The sequence below is a fragment of the Patagioenas fasciata genome, chromosome 2 (genome assembly GCF_037038585.1).
Source record: "Patagioenas fasciata isolate bPatFas1 chromosome 2, bPatFas1.hap1, whole genome shotgun sequence".
Classification (NCBI taxonomy): domain Eukaryota; kingdom Metazoa; phylum Chordata; class Aves; order Columbiformes; family Columbidae; genus Patagioenas; species Patagioenas fasciata.
Window position 1 is genome coordinate 106,121,519 of NC_092521.1, and position 27,847 is coordinate 106,149,365.

General features: G+C 40.0%; 1 long non-coding RNA gene across 2 annotated transcripts; it reads left to right on the plus strand.

Moving 5' to 3' along the window:
* The first annotated feature begins 3,232 nt into the window (after positions 1 to 3,232).
* LOC136098585 (uncharacterized) lies at positions 3,233 to 27,661 on the plus strand. Of its 2 annotated transcripts, XR_011737643.1 has the most exons (6): positions 3,233 to 3,322; positions 5,650 to 5,715; positions 8,197 to 8,276; positions 11,606 to 11,711; positions 19,220 to 19,384; positions 24,376 to 27,661. It is a non-coding gene; the product is annotated as an uncharacterized lncRNA (long non-coding RNA). The 2 variants fall into 2 exon arrangements; XR_011737642.1 differs by having other exon boundaries at positions 8,197 to 11,711.
* The last annotated feature ends 186 nt before the right edge of the window (positions 27,662 to 27,847 follow it).

The window sequence follows — 27,847 nt, forward strand, 5'->3', positions numbered from 1 at the left end:
AATACAGCGAAGAAGGCATCAAGGGTAAGATTTATCCAGGATACAAGAAACAAAGTATTTATTTCTAAATTGGGAACTCTCTCTGTGTTTCCGCCACTCCCTATGCCCCTCCCATGATTTAACTCAACCTTACCATCTTATTTTGTGAAGATGTATAAGCCTGAATGCTATTCCCAAGTACCTTGGGATATCTGAGCACTACGTCCTTTTAAAAAACTTCAGGTTTTCATGCCTTGAATTATAAAAAACACTTTGTATTTCATGTTACTCAAAGTTCAAGAAACACTGAACTATGTCAATGGCACATCTAATTAAGTTAGGTCTTATCAGGACTAGTACTGGACATAAGCCAAACTTCTGCTTCATTTTAGGTCCAAATTATGAATGTCAATGATTTCAAACAGCTTTAGGAAAAATAAATTGTCACGAATGAGAAAACTGCATTTGTCAGACAATACACTGACAAATATCAGCCAGAGATTTCGTTCAAGAAGTGGGAAAACCCTCTTCAACCACATAAAATGAAAAGCTAAAAAACACTCTACTTAATAATTTTTCTGGACCTGTCTAGATGACTCCTTTTTTGGTCATCACATTACATGCCCAAAAGCATTTTCGTTTGAGTTTACCATTACATAGTTATGCAACAGTTACTATTGGTTAACAACTACTTTATCTAAAAGCACCAGGCAAGAGGAACAGACATTCCTTTGTCTTTTTTTTCTTTTAATCTCTCAGCAGGCACAGTCTACTAATAGAGGAAAAGGGTCACTAATGTCAGCTCAATCAAAACAGAAAGGACAACAGCTACTGGCGCTTCATTATTACCTGGGAACAGATGAAAAGGGGATGGGAAACAATGGAAATTCCTATGCCGGAATTTCAGGCTTTCTGTCTTACTTAAGGGAGAAAGATAAGACAATCTGAGCGGTTTGTTTTTGGTTTTTTTTCCACAGTCTAAGTTTAAGAAACTTAAGTCATGCTCCTCCCACATCCACCTTTCTTCCAGCTATGTTCTTGCGTTGCTTTATTCTGTATTGACTCTGGCAGTGATTTAACCAGCTTTCATCGAATAACGGACAACAAACCCAGAATTATGCAATAGTCTTCTGCTGGGTTAGCAAGTTGAATTGCTATACTGCATGAGCTGCCAAATGCCAGAGATGGTGCAAAGCAGGAAGATAAAGCACTGGAAGTGAAGAAATGAGAAAGCAGTGAGAAAAGATTAAAATGAAGACAAGACACCCCCATATATCAACTATCAATCTTATATGTATAAAGAAATCACATATTTAAGAAGCTCTCTCTTGTGGTACCTCTACCTAACATACATACATCTGAACAATGAGTTACACATGCTGACTTTGTAGATATTTACATCCCTTGAGCACACAAATAAACTACTACCTAAAGTGCAAGATGACAGGAGCCTCAACCAATCAGCAAACTATAGCTATTCTGGTGTATAGTGTACACAGCACTTACAAATCAGAGAACGTGTACTTCCGTGTTTGGGGTTTTGTTTGTTTCTTTGTTTTTTTTTTAATCTGATGACTCTGGATCAACAGAACAGTATTTGCATTTTCCTCTTCTTGAGAGTAGCATTTACTAAGTGCATTTAAAGGCAAAACACACAACACTGCCTATGACTAAGTATTTGGAGAATATGGTGCAAAATACCCAAACCTGACTTAAATGCTCTTCTGACATAAACCACTGTGAAGTCATTTGTTATTGTATGAATCGGGGAAAAGTGACACCAGTTAAACTTTTACTATATTACAGTAAAGGTTGTCCCTCAAATTTTCAGCGAGCAAGAATAAAGGAAGTACTAATATAGTACAAAGTTATCTTTTACTTTATCACCGGTGAATGAGGATACAGGAAGTGCAAACTACCTTCAGAAGATGCCGAGTCAGGGATTAGCAGTGGGGTAATAGACTACTCCCGCCGATTCACAGGCAAGCGGCAGCGGTAAGGACCTAGGCCCGACCAGCGCCTCAGCCGCCAGCGATGCGGCAACGCCAGCGCGCTCGGGCCCCACAGAGCGAATCCTCCTCCCAACCAGCGGACTGAGCTGTCAAAGAGGGAGGGAGAACCCCCGCCTCCACGCCCGATCCTCTTCCTCCGCCCCTCCTGCGGGGCTGCGAGGCAGTTGCCAAGGTGCCAGTACGGCAAGCGGACCGTCCCCATCCTCTTCTTCCTCATGTTGGAAGGGACCCACAAAGATCATCGAGTCCAACTCCTGTCCCTGCCTAGGACAACCCCCAAATTCACGCCATGTGTCTGGAGGTGTTGTCCAGTCTCTTCTTGAACACTGTCAGGCTTGGGGCAGCGTCACCTCCCCGGGGAGCCTGTTCCAGTGCTCCACCACCCTCTGGGGGAGGAACCTTTTCCTAATGCCCGGCGTAAAGCTCCCCTGGCACATCTTCCTGACATTCCCTCGGGTTCTGTCATTGGTCACCAGAGGGCAGTGCCTGCCCCTCCTCCTCCCCTTATGAGGAAGCTGTAGCTGCCATGAGGTCTCCCCTCAGTCTCCTCCAGGCCGAACAAACCAAGTGACTTTAGCCGCTCCTCATACAGCTTCCCCTCAAAATCTTTCACCAACTTCGTAGCCCTCTTCTGGACACTCTCCAGTAGCTTTATATCCTTTTTATAGTGTGATGCCCAGAGCTACAGACAGTGCTCCAGGTGAGGCCGCACCTGTGCAGTGTAGAGCGGGACAATCATCCCCCTCGATCGGTTGGCAAAGCTGTGCTTGCTGCACCCCAGCACACTTCTTCCTTTTCCTGTTCTTCCTGCCTCAGCCCTCCATTCGCCCCCTCCTGGAACACACACGTCCAGCCCTCCGCGAATCCCCTTTTCTGCAGCCAATCGCAACCTGCCGGAGGCGTGACCACGGCGGAGGGAACAACGAACAAGTTGTAACAAGTGGGAGCGAGATGCTAGGTGCGAGCGAGATGCTGGGTGCTGCTTGTCGCCGCCTCCGCGCCGAGTGCGTTGCCGGTCTGGCAGCACGCGGAGGGGCGCGGCCGTGGGCTCTGCTGCTGGCGGCGCTTACCCGCTCCTGTTGCGGCTGCAGGGCTGGTGCTGCTTCGCTGCCGCTGCTTCCAGTCTACGCAGGGCTTGAGACGGGGGAGCTCCTTGTTCCCTGCGCTGAGGCCGTGCGCAGCGGGAGGAGGCGTCGCCAGGCCTGGAGCTGCGGACCGGCCTCTGCAGGCATGGAAGTGCAGTGGGTTTCCACCCAGCCGGGTGCAGCGGAGCGTGCCGCAACCCCGGAGTGACGCACCAGGAGGTCAGCTGGAGCTCGCCTGTGCTACTTGTAAGTGCAGGACGTACGGGGCTGGATGCAGCAGCGGCGGTGGCTCTTGGAAGCGGAGCCGGAGCGCCGATTGTGCCCTTAACAACAGAGCTTGGGCTTCAGGGTGGGGAGCAGAGGAGACGCGCCGGTGTGACGCAGCCAGCCCTGCCGGGCACGGACCGAGTGCTGTGCCCTAAACGTTTGGAGAGCGAGGCGCTGGGCCGTTGCGTTGTGGAAGCAGTAACGAGGGAGGAAAGGCAGAGAAGGATCTGCACTGACTGAAGATGTCCCTGCTCATTGTAGGGCGGGTTGGACTAGATGACCTTTAAAGGTCCCTTACAACCCAAACTGTTCCATGATTCTATGAAAATGCTGTTAATACTTATAAACTATTACCATCTGCCAGCCAGTGTGGAATTTTTGCAGTAGTCGTCCTTTTGTCACATGTAGGCAAATTATTGTTGAGCCACCCTTTGTAAACTATGAAGTATTTCATTTCTTGGTGATGAAAAAGGAATTATGTTCTGAAAAAGTGCATGAAAAATAAAACATATTTTAACTTGCTGGACTTCCTTAATATTTTTAACTATTATGGTTTAACCCCAACTGGCAATCACAACCAGGATAGCTGCTCACTCACTCCCCTCACTGCCCCCCCAAATAGAGGAGAGAATTGGAAGGGAGAAACTCATGAATTGAGATAAACACCCATAACAAAATAATACTAATATAACATTGCTACTACCAAAATATATATAAAATGGAAATAAACTCAAAGGAATTCCTCATGAGCTCTATGCTGAGTAACCAGTCCGAGGAAGAGAGAGAGCACCCTGGTCCCAAACAGCCAATCCTAGAGAGGGAGAGTAAACAGCAGAAAGGCCCAGAGACCCTCTGCAAAACAGCAGGACAGCAAAAGGCCAAACTAAAAGAACTTCCAAATGGAATTCCACCAAACCAGACCAGTAGCAGAACAGATCTGTCTCCCTCTTCCTAGCTGGAAAATCAAAGTCTGATGGTAATGGCCTGGAATATTATTGATCACTCTGGATGTTAGTCAAGATCTGCCCCATTTATACCCCCAATTCCCAGCTGCCTTGCACCTGGAGGCAGAGACCCTAGAAAAATCCTTGGCTCCCAGATAACTACTAAAACAACAGTAAGCTCTTGCATTCTCTTTGTTCCAGCTCGAAGACACTGGAAAGTTACTTGAAGAAAAACATTAACACTGTCCAGGGGTGTTATCTTCTTGTTCTCAAAACAGAATCCAAACAGTGATGGTGCTAGCTACAAAAAAGAAAAGTTTCTAATTGCATAGAGAAAATTAGCTTACTTTCAGTCAAGCCAGCATGCTGATTTAGAAGATTTTAAGTTGTAATATGTTGTAACTGACTTGCTTGTTACTGTAATATCACTTGACTTGACAGTTATGACAATTATAAATAATCTAGCATTAAATCTCTAATCTTAACACTTAAAGGCATGCTGTGTTCAGTGGTTTATGTTTTGCAAATTACATGAAATAATTTCATACCGTTGTATTTTACCTTGGGGTGTTTATGGTGTTTTTAGGATAGTGAATAAAGATCAGGCAGGATTGGACCTTGGTGAGGAAATCTCCAAATATCCTTAAATGTTATAGCAAGGAGTGATGATTACTCAGCAGGTGGTGCTCTTCTCTTTCAGTTTTTATTCAGTCAGTGCCATGGCAGGACACTTAGTTGTTTTTTTTCTCAGTCAAAACAAAGGTCCTGATTAAGGCTGATCAGAAAATTCAAAGTATGTTCTGGAAAAAAAAAAAAAAACAAAAAAAACCCAAACCAACAAACAAAGAACATAATCAGATTCTTTTGTGTAAGGTTGGCAACTGAAAACTTTCTGGTCGTAGCCAAAAGGAAACCAATTTATGAGTGTCATGGAGCTTGATCAAGAGCTTGATTTCCTTGAATTACTGTACACTTGGGATACTGCAACATTTCTTTGTATAAATTTACATTCTGAGTGTATTTTCCAATTTCTGATGATAGTCTTATTGACTTACAGAGCATACGGTTAAGAACAGTGTGTCTGTAGTGTTTTCTAATTTTCCTGCAGGTTCTTTAATTGATACATTTGGATTCAACTTTTGAACTAAAATAGTATTAAACTTAGAAGTGTTACATATCTGCACAGTACAGACTTACAACAAAATTTGAAAATAAATTACATTTAAAACACAAAGGCAATTTTACAGGTGTTTTAACTGTAGAAACTGATGTTTAGCCATGTAAGGAATTTTGTAGTGCAAGATATAGGTACTAACATATTTAAGAAATGTCATTCTTTTTTTTTTTTTTTTTTTTGACCAGTGGCTGTTGTGCTCATTAAATCACTATCTTGAACTTCAGTACCAGTACTTCTACTCAAACCCTATGGTAAGTGTCACCCAAGGTGAGTAGGTGAACACCCAAGGTCCAGATGTACTCTTGACAAATGAGCAACTCAGTGTTACTTTTGGAAAGAGAACCACCAACCTTATTCGCAGTTTTCTCTGTCCAAATACTTTCTGGATGTATTATTTTTTTGTATACAGATGTATATTAAGTGTAACATACAGACTTTAATTTTTTCTTAAAGTAATTGCCTACATTTCTTAATTTAAAAAAAGACAATTGAAGCGTGAGGAAGTAAATTACGTTTCTAGACTGACCTTTTCAAAAGATTTCTGTGAAAACAGATTGTGCATCTCAAGGTTTACAGTTGGCAGAGCAGATCAGATGTTTTCTTGCTTCTGAAGGTAGCATATCTTACAGGTTTTTTTCTCCTGCCCTGCTTTGCTCTGTCCTCCCTTGTTCAAGGTCACATACTCCTGTGCCTTTCTTTGTGCAGGTCTGGTGCCTGTCAGACTCTCCTGTTAGGTGTTATAACTCACTGGCAAGGCAGAAAAGTGACATCTTTCTTGTTAAGACTGGTTTCTGTTACTTTACTCAGCTAGAGACACTCATGGAAAGGTCCGAAATCCACCACAGACAGCAGAAGGCATAGGACAAGCTGGAGACAGGAAGATGAAGCAGTTATAGGCAGAAGGGAACAGAAACTCACTTTTTGGGAGCAGTGCATATCACTTTACCTTATCTTACACTGAGGCATCTCAAAATTGGGAACTGGGTCTTCAAATCTAAACTCTTTGTAATCTGTGAAGACAGACCTCTCCACATGATAATTCATCTCATAAGACAGATACCTAAGACAAGTTGTAGGAATAACCTTTTTAATGACTTTCCGTGGTTTACAAGAGGATCTGGTAGATTAATAGAGTGTTCACATTATCTCTAAAATTAAGAGAGATTAATCTTATTTTCCTGGCTTTCAACATGTCTTAGAGTAGGATTTGAGACATAACATTTTCTTCCAAAATGTATTTTAGGAGAGGCTGAGAGCACCCACGTACTCAGTTACCAGTTTAGCTGGTGAGCGGTCACTGGCTGTCATCTGGTATCTCAGCAGCTTGAGGTCACTAGTCCATACCCTCAGTCTCATTTATACTTCCTTACCTGTAATCTATATCTATGCTAATGGCCCCTGATAATTTTCTTGTAACAGTTTTCATATGTGATAAAATACTAAGCACTTGTTTTCAGAAAGGATATTGTATTTCAGATGCCTTGCTGGCAGTATAAAGTAATTTCTGTATTTTAATAATTTCTTCAATAGATGGCAGTAGCTGCTTATTGACTGATAAATTAACCCGATTTGTAGTACACTATCTAAACATAAAGCATTAAAACTCATGTTCATAGATAAGTATTTAACACGTAACTGACACATAGCTATGTATGTTACAAGTGTGTCACCTGTTTTCCATATTTGAATGTGAAATCCTTTCTGACTATTTTCCTTTTGAGTCTGTTGGTTTTCTCAGAATTACATGATAGCAGAAAACTAATAAAATTATTGTAGGGCTTCCAAAGGTTAAGGAAAAATGTGTCTCAGAGCATGCTTAGTTCTGAAGTTGAGTTTTTCTACATTTGAAAACTGTCGTGTGTTACCTTGAGTTCATTTTACAATGTGTTACATCCAGATTAGAATGCTTTATCATAAATTATCTGTGCTTTTATGATCAGCACTTTACTTAAATAATATTATAAGCTTACTTGCACCAAAACCATTATGGATGGTTTTTCATTGTGAAACATGTCATGTTACAAGACTTTCAAAACCTGTCGCTGTTTTCCTACCATGTTCTGCTGCTCCTAAGCTTTCTGTTCATCCACGTTGCCTCTTCTGTCCTGGAGTCATAGTAGAGAGATGGCTAGTGTGCTGTTTAAACATTGATCTGAAGACTTTTATATGGTTATGCCTGATTCATAAGGAGTTCACAAACCAGAGCTCTTGATGCTTCATCTGCCATACATGATGCTGGCTTGAATCATATACTGAGAAGCTTTGAGTGGAAACCATTTTTTCACCAGAATGATCTGCATTACTTTAAGTGATCTGCAGTTATATGAACAGCCACCATTATACAGATGAAGGAATACAGGGGATGAATTCTGGTTTTACTAAATACCTCATAAATAAATTTGGATGAGAATTACCACAGTCTATTATTTCCATGGAAAGTTTGGTAGTATCTTGCTAACTATGCTATGGCAGTTTCAGTAACACAAATACAAGAATGTCAGACATTGGATCTCATTAACCATGACGGAAACATGGAGAACTAGAGGACCCTAAAAAACACTGAAAAATCAACCTGAACCAGAAGCAGAGGACAAAACCCATGCATGGGACCAAATCCAATAAATATAAATTGATACAGTGGAATACAACTTTAGCATAGGTGGGCAGGGAGGTTTAAATAACTTAATGACACTAACACATTTTTATACCCTTTCTTTGTTTCATGGATTAAGTGCTTTTCCTACCATCTTGGCTGCACCCTGACTGCTGTTCAGCTATACCGCACACCACCTGTTACCACTTCCCTATTTCTGTAAGTAGATACAAATGGAAACAGTGTCCCACTCTGTGTCCCTGGTCGTGGTGCTTCTTCATCTCTTCACTTCTGCCTAGTTGACCCTTAATGGCCTGAAAAGGGTGATATCCCAGTGACTGTTTTAAAGAAAAGATGTACAGAGAAGAGAGACGCAGTGATATCTTGGAGAGGAGGAAAGAGCACACCTAACTCAGCTTCACACTAATCCAGTCATTATTTGCTTTACAATATTCACAGGAACAGCAAGCTTGTTAGTGGTCATTCATTCCTCCAGGTTGGCAGGGCAACCACTTTCTATTGTGGTGCTTCATGTCATACCTGGGGAGTAACAATGCACATGAGGAAGCAAACTTTCTGCCTTTTGCCTTCTCTCTCTAATGCCATGAAAAAGAAAGGATGGGAAGAGGGAATGGATAGTGAATGATGTTGTAAAGGCCAACAACCTTCTTGGAATACATTCCAAAGTAGTCTTTTGAATGTACATAGTGTTGTGAAAGCCTAGGCCAAGATTTTTATAAGAATAGTATTTTTTAGTATTGGTATGTGTTGAATAAAAAAAGAGTTGACTTTTTCTTCTCACTGTTCTGGATCATAGATCCTCCTTTTATATCACCATCATTACATATTCAGCGACTCCAAAATAACACGGAAAGTCCAACGTTGTTACAAGAAACTAAGCATGCAAAAGTAACACTAAATGTGATAACACTTATTAAATCTGATTGAACTGTGATACAAATACACTGAGCCAAGAAGACATGTAGCATTCCTAAGACATGTCCTTTGTGAAAAAAGTGTATACTGATGAAAAAATTATATTAGTACCAGTGTATGAGTACAATACATCCCTCATTTTTTGAATTTGTATCATTCTACTGAATACTCCTTTCTGACTTACCAAGCTTGCTTTTCTCCTATTGCCTTGTGCAAGATTCTTTCTTTCTTGATCTCCTGAGCTTCTGCAAAACACATCAAGCAGCAGTCAAAAGGAACATGTTTTTTTCTCTGTAATTCCCACCTTAGAGTCTTTTAGATGTGCCACTGTATTATGTATTACTGTAGGTGAACTTTCCGTATGCAGACCAAACACACACCATGGAGAAATATTTTTCTCTGTTTATGAACATCAGTGTATAGAATAAAAAACAAACAAACAAACAAACAACACAAAAAAACCAAACATTGGTACAATCAGTAGCCTTATTTGATTTAGAGAATACCAGTTATGTAAAACCATTTGTAACAATCAAAATAGAAGGCACTGAGAAGTTATTCACTGCCACAGCAGACTGACCTTTACTGGTTTACGTGAGTGTTTATCACATGTGCGTGCACATCTTGATTTCCTGGCAGGGATGTTTAGAATAGATGCAAACTTCATTGGAGTGCCCTGCTTGACCGGGAGATGATAGTGTTTCTCTTGGTGCATAAATCCATGCATTTTGTGTAAATCTGAGATAAGCAAGTAAGTTACTACTCCCAAGCAGGAGTAGTTGGCTCCTAGGAGCTAGCTCCTGTTCCTAGTTACAGCTTCTAAAGCCTGTTTACAGACCTGTTTGTATGAACACTGCCTAGTCTTTTTTGGGCAAAATGAGCTGACTGAGCAGCATCTGATCATTCATACCTTTTATCCCATCTGAGCTTGTTTTACTATGAACTTTAAACTCTAGTATGGAGCATGCAAACAAATATACTGCTCCAGGGAAGACAGAGTTCCTTTTATTCCAGTGATTGGATGTGTGATAAACATTACTTAGTTTGAATCAATTAAAATTTGTGCATTAGTGCAGGAACGCCATAAATGCAAAAATGCCATAAAAGCATTTCCTTATATAGTAATTTGAAGAATTAATTCTGGTTCTTTTTCTTTGCCCTTAAATCACTCTATGGCAGCTCCAGGAAGTTTAATGTTATAAAAAGATGGGTTATTTATGTCATTATGTGTATCCAGCTAGCCCCAAGGTGTGGAAACTTAATGAGCAGGCTCTAGCAGCAAAAGCCTTTACAAAGTTTTTCAGAGTTTTCATCTAATATTTTTTCACATGAAGAAAGGACTTACATGTACCAGAGTGCTGCTGGGCATAACCAGCAAATAATTATGGTCTGTAAGTGACTGGATGGCAGTCAAAGACACCATACTGAGTCTACATGCCCAATATTGTCTTCTGCTCCTTACTACAGCATTTTTCAGGAGATGTAAGCAATCAGTATTGAAACTCGTATATGTGCAAATTACGATGTTAACAGTCCACTGTCCACATACTGCCACATAGTTCTTTAAAAATATGGGCAGGCACATTCACGTCTAGTGTGAAAAGTAGTTAAGACAGGGTTGTTCCTCCTTCATTGTCAAGAACTCTGGAGGTGCTTGTAGTTGAGACAGGAATCTGATAATTTCTATGCCAGAGCAGCTGTCTTGTTCCTATAGTCTTTACAAATGGAACTGGAGACTATCTAATCCCATTTTTTTCTTGACCACAGAGAATTCACTTGGGATATTTCATAGTTTGACATTGGCTTGCAGGACTCTGCTGTTCAGTTTGAATGCAGATTCAACAGGCATTACACAAGTGAAAGCCTGGCTGACAACCATTGCAGACTTAGTGAAATGACAGGTGGGATGAAGGAACTTTTGCCTCAGTAAAATAAGGTATTTCACTAATCAGTTAATACAACTGTGAGAGCATGGTCTTCTGTCAGCAAACAAACAGCTGAGACAGCTTTTGGGCAGACACTGACTCCTGAAAGGAACAGATTTGACAGGTACGAAGACAAGTCACTGACTTGTATCCTTTCAGATGAAAAGAAAATTTCTGCCTTTTTTTTTCCTTACCAATAGGACAAAAGGTTGTTTTATTTAAAAATTTTAAAAGATGTTGAAATAGTTAAGTAATTCACTTAGTTTGTTAAATCAAAACCATCCAAGCACTTCTGCTTGACAATAAATCAGTGTTTTTCTTTAACTGACATATTCACAATAAGTCTGACATATTCACAATGGTGCAACACAGATTAGAAGTACATTAGAGTTTGAAGAGTTCATCTCTCTACATCTCTATGTGAATGTGAAATGTAAGATTTTGAATTTTATTTAATTATAAGCATAATAATTCCAAAATCTATACAAGCTTAACAAAACTGACCCAACCTGATATCAGTTTTTTTCATGAGAACTTTTGAGGTTTTGACCTTTTTTTTCCATCCTTCAACAAGAGCCAAAGCCCTTTCCAGCATGTGTTGCATAAAATGTGTGCTTTTGAATCAGAACATCTTAATTTGGTACTTGCTGAGCAGAAGAGATCCAGCAACCCAGACTTCTCTCCTAGCAGAAACTTGGAATCCTAATGGAAACATTTCACCCACAATGGAACTTGATGAAAGTCACTGAAAATTTGTCAGTCAGCTGCCACTGGTTTGGGGAGGGGAGAATTGGTAAGTTTGATATAAGCCATCTTTGCTAGATAAGGTTCTTCCATGCTATGCTGTCTTCTCATATATTTCAGGAAGTTATCATTCCCATATACTGAAAGGCCTTCTAAAATATACATATTAGTTATATTTATCATGTGTGTTTAACTAGCTTAAAAAATAATGCATTTTAAAACTTTCTCATTAACTACATTTCATCATTGCTAAGACTTCACAGACTAGCTTCTGCTGATCTACAATATTTTCTGAGGGTTTCAGTGCAAGCCATATGAATTGCTACAGGGTACAGTCTTGAGACTACAGTATCTGTTGATTAAAATATTAAAATGGATATGTTCTTAATTTCTAGTATCAGGGATATAATTTGATGTTGTCTACTAGGACAATTGGTAACACATTCAGTATTTCAGACCGTAAAACCAAGACTGTCCCTGCTGCAGAGTTTAATACTTATAAAAAGAAAATATATAAATATCAATAATAGGAAACTGCTGCTGTGTAAACACTTATATCCTCTGCAATAATTAAGAAGTAGGAAATATTATTTTCCTTATATGTCCACGCACAGACACATCCCCTTGTATGAGAGTTTAAATGCCCCTAGAAATCTTCCATTTTTGGCTCCATTTGATTCAGTTATAAGCTTTCTATACCCCACCTAACTTGCGGGAAATCCTTTCTCTGTGTTTACAGACCATTTGTGTGTGTGTGTGTGTGTGTGTGTGTGTGTGTGTGTGTGTGTTTACTTCATTCAAACTGAGAACAATGGTGTGTGGTTTTTTAATGCTTTTTATCTTTTGGAATTGTTGGAAATCCCACAGTTCTGCTGTCATTAGGTCACTTAGATAGTTTAGCTTTTCCCAGTTGTGTGTACTGTAGAAGAATAATTATGCTTTGATACTTAAACTCAGACGTCAAAGGCATCTAGTTTTTAAAGCTGGCCTAGTGTGGTGGCTTTTTAGAAAAGGTAAAAACAATTGATTTTTTTAGACACAGCTTTTTCAGCTGATATAACTTTACCAAAACACCTGGGCTTGCTTTCTCAAGGAGCATAGTAACAGCAGAGGAATGTGGTTTCAGGCTTTGCATCTGATCACATGGTATCCTGTGGCATGTCCTGTATCATGTCACATGTCCTGCATTCAGTTAAATGGCAGAGACCTGCTTTTGCATTAACAGCACAGAACTGCCAGACCATGGGCATGGCCCTGTTACAGCCATCCCTCCCTAGGGCCTGTAGTTTCAGAAGCAATGGCTGGGACAGGGAGCAGGGCTGATTGTGGTCTCAGCTCATTTTTTGAGCTACTCAGTGAGTTTAAGCAATCCACTTTATCTTATTGTACCTTGATTTTCAAATTATAATGATTAAGAACCCTTTCCACAGCACATTAAAAAAATTCCATGTAAGATCTAAGTAAGAGTATCATTCAGCTTCTCCTTTTGTAAAAACATGGGCTTTACATGTCCTCATCTGATCTGACAATCACAGATGCTCTTTATCCCAGGGACTTGTAGTTTATGCTGAATAAAATATAGGCTTAGGTAGAGACAGAAACATGTCACTGGGACACCTAGATTGTTTAATTGTTTTAATTGTTTTTTAATTGGACTGTAAATTCCAATGTATTATAACATCAATTTGGCTAAAGGTTCATGATGTGTTTTGTACAGGTGGTGACTGGGAAATATTTCTACTCAAAAGAGCTCAATATTGATAAAAGAATGTTTACAGGTCATGATATATGTATCACCTTGCAAGAAAGAATTTGTTCAGTATTTTAAAAATAATTTATTGCAAGAAGTCATATGTGTAGTACTAGAACCTAGGTCATGAAACACAACTTTAAATTATTTTTCATTCAGGTGTTGATGAGCAATACTGTGCAATTTATCTAGGAAATGGAAAAGTGATCTTAACTACTTTCTGAACCATTAGTTCTTCACTGGTATTTTCTAGCAAAATCCAAATAAATAGTTGGACAGCTAATGCGTAAGGGTGACCCATGTCTTTTGCTTGTAGCTCAGTTTAACGATGAGAGAAAAGCATCCTTCTGAGAGTTAGGTTATACAGGTTATTTAAAATATAATACAGTGTAATGAACATAATATACATTATTTTACTGCATTATAAAATAACTGAGTAAATGCTACTAGTGGGTTTCTTAAACCTGACATGCTACCTACTTGAGTTATATCTTTGTTTGTGTGGTAGTGGCTGCTCAGTCTTTTTCCTTTGTTGATTCTGTTCCCTTTATGCACGATATTATTGGGGTTTATGTATGTCTTGACTGATTTTGAATCTCATCTGTTACTGTCAGGTTATTTTTCTTTGTAGCATTTCATGAGTGTGCCAAGTAGACTCAAATCTAGGTCTTGTGTATGTTTGCACATATGTATTCTGCTGGCTTTTCTGTTGTCTGCTCAATTTTTCATTACCAAGTCTGCAGCAGTGCCAAACAGTAGTGAAGTAATCCTGTATCAACCTAGTGATTCCACATGGAAAGATTCTGTTATCTGCTGGTTAAAAACCTTTACACATCTGAAAATGATTATATTGATGGTCAAACTGGAATTCCATAGAGCTGAAAGTCAAAACTGTAGATCTTTTCAGGATAATGCCCTCTGAAAAGAAACAAAGTAGGTATTTGGGTTAGTTGGCTGTTCTGTGCATACTTCTTTGAATGTCCTTAGTGTGAATACCTGCTAATATACCATATGCTTAATATGCAGTAAAAAGAATAGCAGTTTTCAAATTCCTGTGAGCTTTGCATTCTGCACATGATGCTTTTGCATCACTCAGCAGAAGGTTCTTTGTACAACAGGGATTATCAAGATTTCTCTCCAGGGGCACTCAGTGAAATATACTTTGTTATGTCTGCTATCAAAGGTTCCAAGTTTCTTTCAGTGAGCAGTGAGCCCTCTTTCAGATTTTACTCAACAGTTCTGTCAATTTTAATGGTGGGGGGCTGCTTAGCATCACTATTCTGACTTGAGTTTCTCCATTTGCTTCTCTGTTTATCAGTTTCTTGATTGTAGTCTGTATTTCTCTTATTTCCATTGGGATTATGGTTCATGTATTTCACTGAAATAAAGTGCTGAGTTAGTGGACTGTGAGAATTCCTTTGAAATGCTGTGCCCATCTACTTATCTACTTTATTTCAATTATGAGTAAGTTGATGCTGAGTGAATAATTGGATATTCACAACACATACATGCAACCTGACCTCTCTAACATGTAATGAGTCCCTGACTCCTTCAAGAATATTTTAAATGTTTGGGTAATACTGCTTAAAACAGCAAGCAGAGATCAACTTGCAACATGATGCTTTCTATGGCACACTTAATAAATGACACATACTTCGGATAGACTCACTCAGATAATGGCGCAATACAATGGAATCTTACTTTGACTGTAAAGCATATCCTTCTGTCCAAAGCCCAAAACTCTGGATTTGTCTCCATCACAGAGTGCAGTTTCACATAGCAAAGCTGGCGCTAGTTCTGATTAAGCTGGTATGCCTACAGAGCTTAGTGCCATACAGAGATACTAACCTTGCTAAAGCAATATAATTACATCACCTCAGACTCCAATCTCAGTAGAATATTCTGCCTCCTAGTAAATATAATTACACAGCAACAGAGCTCTACACTGAGGTGGCCATAATGCTGACCCCTTAGCTAGTTAGTTTTGAGTTAGCATAAGTATCTTGATAAGTCTCTGCTCTGTGCTGCATAAAGGTATTCTATACTGCAATGCTGATTTTATCACCTTGTTTTGTGGAACGTATATAGCAGAGGTATATGGGTAAAAGGGTAAAACTTTTCTAACTAGTCCACGTCTGCTTGTATTTCAGACTTGAGTTCAGATGTTTCCTGGAATGCATCTGAAAAGGAATGTGCTGCTTCATTTCAGTGCTGATAAATTAGTAATTATTCTTTTTTCCCCACAAAAAACATTGAGTCAGCTATCACAACCTTGGAAACGGCAGAGCCCACCTTAAATTTCTTAAGGTGAAACCTGCTATCTCCTCAGTGTTCAGCGCAGGTCTGTTCTCTGCTCTTTGCCCTGAAACAGTACAGTAGTTTTGCTGCACTCAGACTGTGTACAGCACTGAAGAGATACCAAGGTTTGACCTTGACCTCTAGCCCATACAGATACTTAAGCTCTAAGGAGTCACCTGATGGAAGGTAACAGAGGTGTTTTAGCCCATTTGCTTCTTTCATAAATTTTATTATCAATGTCTGAGGAGACATAATTGCTAAATACTAAATATCTTTCTAACTGTCATACTTTATGTGCGTTTATTTAAAAAGCCAGTGGAAACAATGGGTGCTTTGATGGTTATGCTTAACTGTGTTTCTCTGTGTTGAATGTTTATTTTGACAGTGATCCCCCATTACCAATAAAAACTCCTTCCCTCTCATTTTCTCTACCCAAGCTCTTTATAATGAGCACAAAATTTTGCGCTTTTTTCCTGCTTTTTTAGGAAAAAATTAACAGTATAGTCCTGGATTACCTGAAGCACATTACAAAATAAACTGCCCAAGATCAACTTACATGCTATGGACATTTGTTGTAAAAGAAAACTAAGCAAAGTTTATGCTATTCCAAGTTTACATGGTATTTTTTAATGCAAAAGTTATGTAGCCATGATGTGTGATAATAAAATAAATAACAACACAGTGTCTTACTCCAGTAATAAGCTTTTCCTACAATAGTAAGTCCAGTAATAAACTTTCATGAAGAGTGTGTGCGTGTGGAAACTGGTGTCATGTTGCAGCTGAGACCTCTGACTCCCTGCTCTCGATTGAGGAAAGAGGAAGTGGGATCTCTCCTTTCGAATGACAAAAAGATACTAATTTGACTTACTGTAATACAAAACCTTATTTAGCTATACAAGCAGGCTGCAAACACAGTAACTGTTCTGCAGAGACTAGTATTATATCAAGAAAGAGCATGTCCTAATGCAAATTTCTCCTTTCTTTAACTTCTGTGCTTGAGAATTTATAAAATACAGTCACTTGCAGAATGGCTCACAGTCATTAAGAATAGGCACAGTTTGAGCATAGCTCTTCTGGAGTAATGTTGAAGTAATTTGGTTAAAAGTAATTTGGTTATAATTGTTGAAGTATTTTGGTTAAAATCCTGTATTATCATCTACATCTAATATATATATATAGCAGTGTAAGTATTACATTCACCAATTGCTAATGAAAAGAAAAATGAATTAAATGAGTCATTAGACTGCATGTTGCTAAACTCTGTTTCTAAAGAAACCTGAAGTGTCAACCTTGTTAGACAAATTTAAAATGACTAATTATTTGCTCTCAAACAATTTCAGTTAAATATTCAGTCAAGCTATGGTGGAATATGCTTGACTATGCTAAAGAGTAAATACAGGTTGTCAGAAAAGAGGAAGAATATCTGCTGAAGTTGGATTTCTAAAAATGATTTCCAGAACTTTTTTTTTTTATGTTGTTGTTCACAAATAATTTTCAAGTCTGAAGTAAAAAAGCCTGTAAACCTTTCTTTAAGTAGCCCTACTATTGCCAGCAGAATAATCATCACAAAATTTTAAGGTGAGTGTGACTGTTCACTCAGCCTCTGCTCAGATTTTGGCTAAGCCAGCTCATGTTAAGTCCTAATGTACACTGAGAGCAGAACCATTAGCTCAAAGGAAGGGCAACAAGTATGCAGGATATGGTCACCAGAAATGGCTAAAGGTCATTATGCAACCACAATCACCTACAGCTTGCAGTTTCCTATGGCCATAGTCCTTGCATTAGCAATTGTCTGGCAGTTTCTTCAGAATACATTAAAAAATTTGATGGAAATACACCAAACTTCCAAGTCAGAAGATACAGATACATCAGCTTAACCAAAAGGTTTTTGAGGTGGATCCAACACCAACTGGACTCCCAAGGCTTTCATGCTTCCCGGTAGGATACATGGGATGCCTGCACCATGACAGAAGAGAAATGATGAGCACTCTCACTGTCAGCTAGGTAACAATTTTGTACATAAGTGCATGAGTTACAAGTTATAAGCTGCAAGTTATGAATTAGAGAACTTGTGAGTTAGAAACCTCAAGAATTACCATAGAATCATAGAATGCTTTGAGTAGAAATGCACCTTAAAGATTATCTAGTTCCAACCACCCTGCCATGGGCAGGGACACCTTCCACTAGACCAGGTTACTCAAAGCCCCACCCAACCTGGCCTTGAGCACTTCCAGGGATGGGACAGCCACAGCTTCTCTAGGCAGCCTACTCCAGTGCCTCACTACCGTCATAGTGAAGAATTTCTTCCTCATATCTGACCTAAATCTACTGACTTTCAGTTTAAAGCCATTACCCCTTGTTCTATCACTATGTGCCCTTGTAAAAAGTTCCTCTCCAGCTTTCTTGCAGTGCCCCTTGAGATACTGGAAGACTGCTGGAAGGTCTCCCTGGAGTCTTCTCCAAGCTGAACAAACCCAACTTTCTCAGCCTGTCTTCATAGGAGAGGTGCTCCAGCCCTCTGATCAGCTTCAAGGCCTTTCTCTGGACCTTTTCCAACGGGTCCACATCCTTCTTATGTTAGAGGCCCCAGAGCTGGATGGAGTGCTCCAGATGGGGTCTCACCAGAGCAGAGTAGAGGGGCAGAATCACCTCCTTTGACCTGCTGGTCACATGTATTTTGATGCAGCCCAGGATACAGTTGACTTTCTGGGCTTGAAGCACACATTGCCTGATCATGTTGAGTTTCTCATCAGTCAACACCCCCAAGTCCTTTTCTCCTCAAGACTGCTCTCAATCCATTGTCCGCTCAGCCTGTATTTGTGCTTGAGTTGCCCCGACGTGTAGGACCTTGCACTTGGCCTTGTTGAACTTCATGAGGTTCTCACGGACCCACATGTCCAGTCTATCAATGTATCTCTGGATGTCATCCCTTCACTCCAGTGTGTCAACTGCACAACACAGCTTGGTGTCATCAGCAAAATTGCTGAGGGTGTGCTCAATCCCCCTGTTCTTGTCACCAGCAAAGATATTAAACAATGCTGGCCCCAATACCAACCCCTGAGGGATGCCACTCATCACTGGTCTCCACTTGGACACTGAGATGTTGACTGCAACTCTTTGAGAGCAGCCATCCAGCCAATTCCTTATCTACAAAGTGGTCCATCCGTCCAATCCATATCTCTCCAATTTAGAGACAGGGATGCCGTGCAGAACAGTGCCAAATACTTTACACAAGTCCAGGTAGATGATGTCAGTTAAACTTCCCTTATCTGCCAGTGCTGTAACCCTGTTGTAGAAGACCACCAGATTTGTCAGGCACAATTTGTCCTCAGTGAAGCCATGTTGGCCATCACCATCACAAATCACCTCCTTATTTTCCATGTGCCTTAGCATAGCTTGCAGGAGAATCTGCTCCATGATCTTGGCAGGCACAGAGGTGAGGCTGAGTGGCTTGTAGCTCCCCTGGTCTTCCTTTTTAAAAAATGAGGGTTATGTTTGCTCTTTTCCAGTCAGCAGGAGCTTCCCCAGACTGCCATGACTTCTCAAATATGATGGATAGTGGCTTAGAAACTTCATCAGCCAATTCTCTCAGGACCTGTGGATGTATCTCATCAGGTCCCATGCACTTGTGCACCTTCATGCTCCTTAGATGGTCTTGAACCTGATCTTCTACGGTGAGTGGTTTTTCATTCTCCCAGTCCCTGTCGTTGCTTCCTGTGACTTGGGCAGTACGACTAGAGCACTTGCCAGTGAAGACTAAGGCAAAAAAGTTGTTGAGTACCTCAGCCTTCTCCGTATCACAAGTAACCAGGTCTCCTGTTTCCTTTCAGAAAGGGCCTACATTTTCCCTAGTGTTCCTTTTATCATCAATGTGCCTATAGAAGCTTGTTGCCCTTGGTGTCCCTGGCCAGATTTTAATTCTATCGGGGCTTTAGCTTTCCTAACTTGCTTCCTGGCTGCTTGGACAATTTATCTGTATTTCTTCCAAGCTACCTGTCCTTGCTTCCACCTTCTGTAGGCTTCCTTTTTGTGTTAGAGTTTGTCCAGGAGATACTTGTTCATCCATGCAGGCATCCTGTCATTTTTGCCTGACTTCTTTGTTGGAATGTGTCCTGGTTTTGTTAAAAACAAGTTTCTCTTTTAGTGAATTTGCCTGTCATCTAAAGCCTTCGTATTAGCTGCATTTTCCTGGAAAGTCAGATACATGTTTTGGTAAACATAACAATGGAATGTGAGGTTATTGATAAGGATGGATGCACATCTTGCAAGAGGGGCAACAAGAAACAGGTGACCAAGAAACTGACCAACAGAGTATAACATCCTATTCACGTTAATACTTCATATAAAAGTGGGAGATCATGAGGATCTCATCCCTTTTTCCTTATGGACGACATCAGGAGGGGACCTCGCTAGTCGTCCCTGCAAACTGAAGCCTAGTGACAGACTGAATCCAGCTCCCATTGGCTGCAGAAGTCCAATCCAGAACTTCGGGTGCCAGCCTTATCATCTGCCGGAGCAGTTGCTGGGACTTTCAAGATTGGTTTTGTATATTTTGTATTATTTTCCTCTATTTTGTCAGTAGCATTAGTAAAACATTTCTAATTTTTCCAACTTTCTTCTTTCTGTCCCTCTTTTCCTCCCAATTGCCTGTCCTTAGTGGGAGCAGGGAGAGAGGGAGGACCTGAATGGGGAAGGTGGAAGAGAGAGGGTTAACAATACATCTGCCATGGTTTTATTGTCACCCTGCAATCAAAACCTCGACAGAATGCTTTGCTCCTGAGCTTGGAGGAGGTGTTTCTCGGATATTAACCAGCCCTCTTGGGCTACTCTTCCCTCCAGGATTTCATCCCATGGTACTCTACTAAGCAGATCCCTACAGAGACCAAAGTCTGTTCTCCTGAAGTTCAAGGTAGTGAGCTTCATGTGTACATTCCTCACTGCCCTAAGGATCTTCTGCTCTGCCATTTCATGTTCACTGCAGCCAAGGCTGCCCTGGAGCTTCACATTCTCCCGCACCAGCCCCTCTTTGTTGGTGAGAACAAGGTCCAGCAGAGTACCTGTCCTCATTGGCTTCTATCACTTAGAGAAGGAAGTTATCATAAACACATTCCAGGAGACTCCTGGATTGCTTATGTCCTGCTCTGTTGTCCCTCCAACAGCTCTCAGAGTGGTTAAAGTCCCACATGAGGACCAGGGCTTGTGAAAGTGGGGCTGCTCCTATCTGTCTATAGATGGCCTCATCCGCTTGGCCTTCCTGGTCGAGTGGCCTGGAGCAAACTCCCCCTCTAATGTCACTGACCCATAAGCTCTCCATCACCTGCTCATCCATCCCCAGGCAGAGCTCCATGCACTCCAGCCAGGCACTGACATAGAGGGCAACACCCTCTCTTGTCTCATCTGCCTGTCCTTCCTAAAGAGCCTATACCCTTCCATTCCAACACTCCAGTCACAGAAGCCATCACACCATGTCTCCGTGATGCCAATAAGATCACAAGTCCTGCAAACATGTGCACATCTCTAACGCCTCTTGTTTATTCTCCATGCTACCTGTGTTTGCATAGAGGCATTGAAGATGGGCCCCTGATGGAGGTGACTTACTGGCTGGAGTGGCTGGATTTCCTTTGTGCTGCTCTTCAGGTGCTCTCCTGCTGACTTGTGACCCTTCTCCAGGCCCTGGGCATCTATTGCTGGCACTGACATAAAACTGGTAGGAGTGGGATGGATTGAGGTTTCCCTCCCCCAACAAGTTTAGTTTAAAGCCCACTTCACCAGTTTGGTAAGCCTGTGATTGAAGATGCTCTTCCTCTTCTCTGACAGATGAAATCCATCAACTCCCAGCAGACCAGGTTTCTCAAAGAGGGTCCCATGGTCTAAGTAGCCAAACCTTTGGCTGTGGAATCAGACCTGTAACCATTTGTTGATTCACCAGAGTGGTGAATTAGTGAATTCATGGGTTAGACTAGTCTATACAAAAGGGATATTTGTTTGTTTCCTTTCCTACTGTGCTCATAAAGGTTAATTTACATAGTACATCGTCCTGTACATTTGAGAGATCCAAACAGACAGTGAGAAATGAGCCAAGAAGAAAACTAGGACATTTAGCCTCACTTTAGAAAAATCACTACCAAATAGGGAAGAGACAGATGTTACAGAGGGTTGTAAATTTATGTTGAAATGTGCTATTTGAACCTGACAGAGCCCTGTTGGGTACTGGTATGATACTTGTATCCTGATAGGACAGATAGCCAGGCAGAACTATAGAGAGCACCACTGTTTCCATTACTGGAATTACAAGTCAAATTCCCAAGTTCTAGGTTAATTACTTTAGGAATAACATGGATAGTAAGTTAGAAACAGAAATTTAGCAAAGAATTTTTTACAGTGTTCTTATCTTCAAAACACTTAGATATTAGAGATGCACCTTATTCTAGTCTGATTTCACTTGCTGTGTGAGCCTAAATTCTCAGCATCATAGACTAGGCAAAGGTCTCTTGCCTGGAAGACGTTCCTTCCTTTATTACTACTTCAATTTGCCATCTGACTGCTTTTCAAGTGTAGTCCTTCATGGAGACACTAAGCTTCCCTGCATGTTAATCGTTGCAGGCAACCTGATACTTATGTTCAGCATAAAATGCAAACTGGTATTTATAATTTTATTCACTTCTTTTTTCTCCCTCTGTCCTTTTCTATAAGGGAAAAACATTAAAGCTGTACAACAATAGGTTGAATTTTTATGTCTGCTCATCCAAGATGGCAAATCGACAAAGAAAATGCTGCCTTTTTGGAGCTTGAACAGTGATCTGATGATTTGCCTAATGGAAAAATCTTGGTTTTAAGGTTACCAGTCCAATGTGTGCTATCAGATCAGGCAAAGTAATATTACTTCCTGTCACATACCAGATCTGGCATGGTAAATGGAAGAACATCCCACTCATGCAGCTGTGCTTTTTGGTAGCTAGATTTGTACCTGAAGGGACTTTGGAACCAAAATACAGAGTATTTTGCATTTTTTCTGATCATTGATATGAACATAATGAAGATACTGTGCATGAATATCAATGGTAACGTATTGTGCATTCAGAAAGGAGTTTTACTTTAGAAATTGAGAAATTCAAAAGTTCCAGAACTGGTTCGACTGAGGGTGCATTTGTCAAGAATAGTCCTACCCCAGGAATGCTCAAGCTCATAAGTTCTCCCACTTCAGCTGAGTTGGTAAACTCTTGAAAATAAAAACCAAAAGGTGTCCTTCCTCAGTTTTTGTCAATGGAGATGAACAGTCTGCAGAAAAACAAACAAACAAACAAAAAAAAACATCAAAAGGTTCTAACTTACCTAATTATAAAGCCTGTCCTCACCTATTGGCTGCTGTTCACTATCTTAACTATTGAATGCTATAATTGTACTAGTTATCCAGGTGTGATGAAGCCTGTATGATAGATAAGACGGTAGTTTCAATCAGACTAAAATGTATTTTGTATTGGTACAAATACATACATACACACATATATAAAGCAAAACAACATCAGCTTTTATTCATTCCGGTTAGTTCCCTTCTGCTATTCCTTTTACAGATTTAGAAGGAAATTAAGCTTTAATATCATACCATGTAGTTTTCCATTTGTTGTTACATGGAAGCCTTAACACATCCTGCTACACTATACTTTAGAGTTCATGCCCACACTTCTTTATTTAGCTCATTAGCTATTTTCAAGAGTCAAAGACTGTGTAAGGTAAAAGAAAAAAAAAAAAAAAAAAAAGAAAAGGATCAGTAAAAAGAAAGCCTAAAACCTTATATACAATTGTAATAATGAGCCAATGTCTTGCTTCTTGAAGGGAGCTACACCTAGATGGGACAAGATCAGTGTCAACGTTTAAGGCAAGGCAGCAATAAACCATGGCAGACACTCCCTGTTACCCCCTCACCTACCACCACCCCGTTACTCTAGATCAGAAAGATGACAGGGAGGATAAGAGGGATGGAAGAGAGACTTAGACTTCAAGTTGGAAGGTTTTAAAGGGTTTTATTAATGCTACTAATAAATGGAAAATATATACAAAATATACAAAACCAATCTTGAATGCTCAATGTGGAGTTGGTGTCACTCCAGCAGCAGCAGAGCCACCAGAAGTCATGGGCGGGACTTTACAGCAAACCGGAAACTGGTTGCAGGGATGCAGGGCTTGAGGCCTGTAGATCACAGGCAGACAGACAGGGTCCTCTCTAGATGCCAGTCAAAGAGCCAACTGACCCTTTTGATCACTCTCTTACATAGGGGGTATGACAATTATGGGATGGAATACTCAATTGGTCAATTTAAGTCACCTGTTCCATCCACCCCTCCCACTAAAAGAGAACTGGTCTTGTTTTTAACAAAACCAGGACAATCAGTATCCACAAATTTCAAAAATTATTTGAGATTTAAATATGTTCCCTAAACATAACAAATTTCCTTTGCCTACAACTATGTAAAAAATGAATTAGAAAGAAGCAGTAAATCTAATTCATATACAGCACCAAAAGGAAAGGTCTTGTGGAGGCCAGAATTCCTGTATCAGTGCAGTCATAGATTCAGTTCTCCAGTGACTTATCTGGACTAGGCACTTTAGTAAGGAATTGGGGAAAAATAACGCTCTCATACACAGTTTCTTTTGTTTCTCTCTTCAGGCTACCTACCATGTCAACATCCACAAGCATCTCAGAGCACGGAGGCAGACAGAAAACATGGAAGAGAAACAGTATAAGTGTTACTTCAGGCATGCCACAAGATGATGGCCAACACTGTTGATTGTACTGGTACTAAATTATTACTGCCTTGAAGCAATGAGGAAACTATATATATGGATTGCCTCTGAGGTGTGTTTCTGGGACATAGTGCCTCCTGTGAGTTCCACTCCCATAATGAAGGTTAAACACCAACCTTTGCTTAGGGCTGTGCCCAAAGGTATAGTCTGCTTTTCAGAAGCAGATTCAGGTTTTTCTTCCTGGCCTTAACTGAATGCAGTCAGCCAAGATACTGAAGTAGTTCTAGGCAAAGGCTGACCAGGATTCAGATACTTGTACTTGTTTGTGGGTGAAATGATGAGGCTTCTGAGGTCCAGTGTCATAAAGATGCAAGCAACATTTAGTTTCACTGCATATTTTTGTTGCTGCTTTTGCTTTCCCATGACTGGCTGAGCTTTGAATCTCGGTGAGGCAGATAAACAATGGGAAATTATCATGAGCAGAATGGACTGCAGAAAACTTGCAGGTTATAAGATTTATTTTCTATGGGTTTGTATATTCATTAAAGCATTCATGATTTGGGCAATTGTCTTTCTATCCTGCTCTGCTTCCTGTATGTGTGAGGTTGTGAAAACTAAATGTAATTTTTCTATCCAGACTTTTCCAGTATTCTCTCAGATTTTAACTAGGCTGCTAATGTGCACATAGTAATATATCTCAGAGCCATTATAAAGTGCTGTTACTTACTATATCACATACGTAGGAAATGCTTCTAGGAGTGTTTGATTGACAATATGTGGCCAAATAAAGCTCTAAAAAAATGTGAATACATCCTACCAGTACTATTTATTACCTAGGGTATTCAGTAAATATTACTTGTTTGCCATAATTTTCTACAAGACTTCTGTGGTGCATGTCTACATAATATGAATTTTACAGTACAAAATATGTCTGCCTTCAACTAGAAAGTATGTGTAGGCTTCTCACTTGCTTCAGCACTCATTTCATCCTGCTAATTCTGTATTTCTAGGCTACTGGATGGCTTGGGGCAGTCATTAGAAAGTCCTGCATCTTGTTATCTGCAGTATCACTAGCAATTTGCTGGACATCCCGAGTTCACTGGAGGCATTAGTATGAAGGCCAACACCTCATGAAATACCCTATACTTTTCAGTATTCATATCTCCACCAGGCTAAGTTGTTAAACTTTGGGGCACGTTGTAAGTCTTTTTCTTGAGAAAGTAGGGTGGAGAGGGTTTCAGATGATGTCATGTCTTCTTGTATTAACAACTGAAGAATGTACAGAATACAAATAGATATGACTAATATTGAAATGAGCAGCCCAGAGCTTTCTGAAAGTGGTTATTAGGCCTCCACACATGCATATTACTTTAGTTGGTTTATTCAGAGAGATTCCCAAATAAGAGCCAAAGGTCACAAAATGTCCTTTTGCTCTCCATGGTTAATGATAGCCTATGGCCAATAGAACTCCTGAGTTTATCAGAAATATCAGTGTTCTCATGTCCTGAAATACAGAAGGTAATGAAGTGTTAAACAATTATGCACAGTGGTAGGTGATAATGCAAGAAGAGAGACATGTTCCTGGTGGGTTAATATTCATACACTAGTCTATTACAGCAGCTGGAAGGTAATTTCCTTTTCTTTTGTCTTGGCTATGGTTACTAATATCCCCATTTTTCCTCGCCTGTCTCACTTTGATGTCAAAATAATTATTAAACAACTAAGTACCCCCATTTGGCAAATGATTTTCACAGGAAGTCTGTCCACAAATGTAAAAGGGTGAGAGTGAATGACAAATAAGTATACCTTGTACCAGTTTGTGCAGATTTGCTAAAATGCCAGCAGAAGCCCCCACAAAAAGAAACTGTTAATTATCTGTTAATAATCCTGTCGCAAGGAAGAGTGTGTATGTGTCTATGAAGTGTGAGTATTTTTTTAAGTTACCCATTCCACAGCAGCTTTCATAACAGTTAAATGTGGATTAACAACAAAGACACTATGGTTTAATGTTCTCCTTTTGTAAATTACTAATTACTAACACTTACTGGAAGAAAGTATTGCATCTACCAATCTTTATGAACTTTAAGAAATGCAGTTATGTGTTTTGTCTGGTTTCTGTGTATTTTTGTTTCTGTAGAAATAATGCACTGAAGTGTTTTTCCCCCTGGGCATAGTATAAAGACAACCATATATGTGCCATATAAGTGATTCCCACTTGCTTGTTAATGAGTAATTCACAGAAATAGGACACACAGGCAGTAGAAGTGAAATACAGCACAAGGCCTGAATAAATAGACTCTCATGTGTAGTTCTGCTGTCTGCACCAAACATTGCTGGAAGCAGATGTGTTGATGAGCACAATGCAGGAACACAGTGAGAATTCTGAATGGCATTAGCTGATATAGTTTATTGGCCTTGGAAGCCAGAAAGTGGCAGCAGCAGCAGCCCTGGGGCAGTGCAAGGTGAAGGCTCAGGATACGAAACTGATCCCAGTGAGATGCAGAACACTGGCAGATTTTATTATTTATTTTTTTTTTCTTTTTGCAAATGTATACAAAAAACAGTCACTGGCTTTCCTATGTATCTGTTCTACAGTTTGAGAAAATGCTTCTCCCTCCTACAGGTTTCCCCAGTATTTCCTATGTATGTCACGACACTTTTACACTATTACCTTAAGGCAAAGGTTTGAGTGTACATGAGCACTGAGATGAATGAGCTTTAAATCATCCAAGCTTATTGGAGCCAAATGACTTCATTTGAAGTTATTTCAATCAAAATCTCAGTCCAATTAGAATATTTCCATAATATCCATCTAAAGTAGACCATATATGCATCCTCCTTTCTTCAGTGGCAGTAATTTATCTACTGTTATGGTTCAAAATTCTGACTTGACTATACCCTGAGATGAGTAGAAGGGCATCAGAGTTTCAGGAGCAACAAAGTCTGCTTCCTGAAAAACGAAAACGCACTACAGACTTTGCATCAGGAAATCTAAGCTAGTTTAAAAATGAGAAGCCAGTAGGCTGAAATGAATAGGTGAACAGTGACTAGCATGTATCTGTATTTAGTGTTGTTTATACTATAAGACCCTTTCTATTTGATCAATGAGTAATAGGAGAAATAGTATTAATTTTCTAATGTTATTGCTTTTATTGCAATTTTAAGTGTCCAAAATGTTAACAATCATATTAAATTCTTCCTTTTGTTGCCTTGATCTTTTTATTATTGGTGCTGTCCTGTTGTTCCAGAAAATGTTCTGATCTAGAAGTGCTTTACTCAGGTTATTTTTTCTGTTCAAAAACACCTAACTGACAAGATCAGATTGTTGGATGGCTGTAATACTCAGGTATGCAAGAACTATTCTGGGAGTGGCAGCTAAAAGGAGTTTGAATAAC